Source organism: Dendrobium catenatum, unplaced genomic scaffold (genome assembly GCF_001605985.2).
Source record: "Dendrobium catenatum unplaced genomic scaffold, ASM160598v2 fragScaff_scaffold_156, whole genome shotgun sequence".
Classification (NCBI taxonomy): Eukaryota; Viridiplantae; Streptophyta; class Magnoliopsida; order Asparagales; family Orchidaceae; genus Dendrobium; species Dendrobium catenatum.
This window is the reverse complement of record NW_021318618.1, coordinates 3,271,307-3,274,675: the sequence shown is the minus strand read 5'-3', so window position 1 is coordinate 3,274,675 and position 3,369 is coordinate 3,271,307.

Below are 3,369 nucleotides of genomic sequence, written 5' to 3'. Positions count from 1 at the left end.
GAGCCCTTTATTTGTCAACCTTATGGAAAAGGTTATAATGATGATGAGGAGAATGAAGATCTTGACTCTAATAGTTAAGAGTCTTTGTATGTCTTGGCTTGAGAGAGAGATGAGAGAATTTGTTTATTTCATTTTTTATTTAGTATTAGTACACCGTATTTATTTTATGTTGTTTACAACTAATTAAAATTTTTATGTTAAACTGTAGTATATTATTCTCTGCAGTAATTGCACATTCTTTTTTACTTAGTCAAAATAAAAATTATAATTAAATTTATATAAATTAAAGATAATAATAAAACCCAATATTATAGTTTGAATGAATATTGCATAAAAATTCATACTTTGAAAAAGAAAACAATTAACTAATAATGACTTAATTTTTAATTTAGAAACTAGAAATTAACTTATATTGACAATTGAATTGAAAATGAATAAATAATTTTAAGGGTAAATTATGAGTAGCTTAAATTAGGTAAATCATAGTTAATCTTGAAACATAAATAGAGATTTTATTGAATCCTTACATTAATTCAATAAGATTACAATAGAATCAAAAATTGATATTTAAAATCATTAAGCATACACTTCACAAAATAGGAAAGGGAAGAAAAATATGAAAAAGCAATATGGAAATGATACAAAATGAAAAATGATAAGTACATTAAAAAATTGTCATCAGTTGTAGCTTAATTTTAATTTCATCCTTCTATTTAACTAAAATGTAAAAAATATGTAATCTAGCACATATAATAGTGCACTTATGATTTCTATATTTAAACTATGAACAACAAATCCCTAGACTACATTATTAATTCTATACTCCTAAGTTAAATTTATATTTTGAAAGATAATGAATAAATTCAAAATAAATAATAACAAAGATAAATTATAAGGATAAATGTTAAATCTTTTCAAATTTAAATTTTAACTTGTTTATGGATGTGAACCTTAAGTCTAAATTCTTTTATTTGAGTAGAACAATAGTTGAACATATGGAATGTAATTTTAGTAATAGCAGATTTAGTAGGGGGGAGGGGGGGATTGTTATTTTTAGAATTAAAGTTGGATGGTTTTGTGTGTGTGTGTGTGTGTGTGTTGGGGGGGGGGGGGGGGGGTTGTTTTTTTTTGGGGGTGGAGATGCGGGTTGTGTGTGAGTTAGTTTAATTGGCTCAATATATAAAAATAAAAAAAAAAACCAAAATTAAGGGAAAATTCTATAAGATGGTAGTTAGACCTGTAATGCTTTATGGTGTAGAATGTTGGCCATTAAAATAGAAGTATAATATTAAATTAAGTGTTGTAGAGATTAGGATGCTTAGGTGGATGAGTGTCTTTACTCTTAGAGACATAATACAAAATAAAGTTGCCTTACATGGTTTGGTTATATAAAACGGCGGTCTTTCGATGACCGACCGACGGCCTTCCGATGAAATTGATGAGGATATTAGTAGTAGAATTCAATTTGGATGGTTGAACTGGAGGAATGAATTGGGCTTGTTATTTTATAAAAAAGTCTCTCTTAACCTTACAGGAAAATTCTATAATATGTTTGTTAGACCTGTAATGTCTTATGGCGGAGAATGTTGGCCATTAAAATAGAATGTTGGCCATTAACGTTTGACCAAATCAATCATAGGGGTTTTAATAGATAATATTTGATGATTTTAAACACTTGTTGGGCACTTTGAAGTGATTTTGCAGGAACACTAACCTGCCACCTATCATTTCCATAGTGTTTGATAAGAGCTGAGTTTCATAGTAAATTTGAAGGTTAACATTCAATAGGAGACATTTTGATGACTACACAACTATTATTATTATTGTTGTTGTTGTTGTTGTTGTTGTTGTTGTAAATGTTCTTATTAAATCACTATTTTTTTGTACAATTTTACTTCAGATGGATATTAGAAATCAAAGAAGTTAGATGTATAATCCATTGTTATAATGGATAAAAGACATTAACATATGAGTTTATTTAAGTGTTGAACTATTTCATTCAAATAGTTAGTCAAATGCCCAGTTTCATCTTAGATGGAAAGTTCCGTTGTCCATGTTCTAAACATAAAAATGAGGTGCACATAAGTCCAGATGATGTAACTGCTGATTTATATCGTAGAGGTTCATACCGGAATATTAGTATTGGACTTGTCATGTTGAGTATGAGCCACATTTAGATTCTCAGTGTGGTCCATTAACAAGTTTAAATATAGCTGAGGAAGATAACATCTGACCTGATCTTGAGGACTTAGTTCATGATGCAACAGGAGTGCACTCGGAATAATGAAAGTGCTCTGATGGCACTTAGAAGTTTGACAGGGATGTTAAGCCCTTATGAGCTAGTCCCAAGAATAACCAAGAGGGGGGTAATTTGATATTTTAAAAAATCTTTCGATCAAAACACAATCTTAAAACAAAAACTAATATTCACCATAGAAAATAAAGTGCAAAAATTAAATGCAGAAGCAGTAATAAAAAACACAAAAATTTATTGTGGTTCGGTCAACCCGACCTACGTCCACTCCCCGGAGGTGCCCTCCAAGTATTGCACTAAACTCAATGTCTCTCCTTTTTCCCCCACAGCAAGGAGGAGAAGTCTTTGCAAACCTCCTTTCCACCAACCCATGAGGAAGAGAACCCAACTCCTTTTTCTTCCTCCAGAAGAAGTTACAGAACCCAACTCCTTTGGCTTCCTCCTGAAGAAGGCAGAGAATCTTAGTCAGATGCTGAAATAGACCTCTCTAGAACCCCCAAGAAACTAAGGATGATGACTGGAGAAGATGATGATGGATCCTTATTTGGATCAACCTTTGTGAACCCCCTCACAAACACCCCCTTACAAGATCCTCTCTCTCTCTCTCTCCCCCCCCCCTTCTCTCCCTCTCCTCTTGGCTCTCTCAGGTTAGAACAACAGCAAAAGATTCCCTCATGGGTGATACAAGAGATCTTATATAGAAGAGCTTTGAAATAGCTCTTAAATGCACCAAACTGACTTTATCATCCATGACAATATAAATATCATTATGTGCGATCAATGCAAATTAAGCTCAATCAACCAGGATGATCTATGATGATTAGAAGAATTTGGTTAATATCACACAGGCCGATAGAATATCATCATATACGATTAGTACAAATCATTGAATATTATCCAGACAATCGCATTGAATGGATGTTTGGATGATGGAAAAATAACTTGATCGTCCTAGATGATTAGTTCAAATTTGTGAAAATCATCCAGAGCATCACCTGGTCAATCCTTTGATCGTCTAGGATGATATGATCGAGCAATTAAACCTTAGCTGCTTTCCTTAATCACCAGATTAATTTAGGCATAATTGTGTTGCATCGTCCAGGATTATGTCCAAA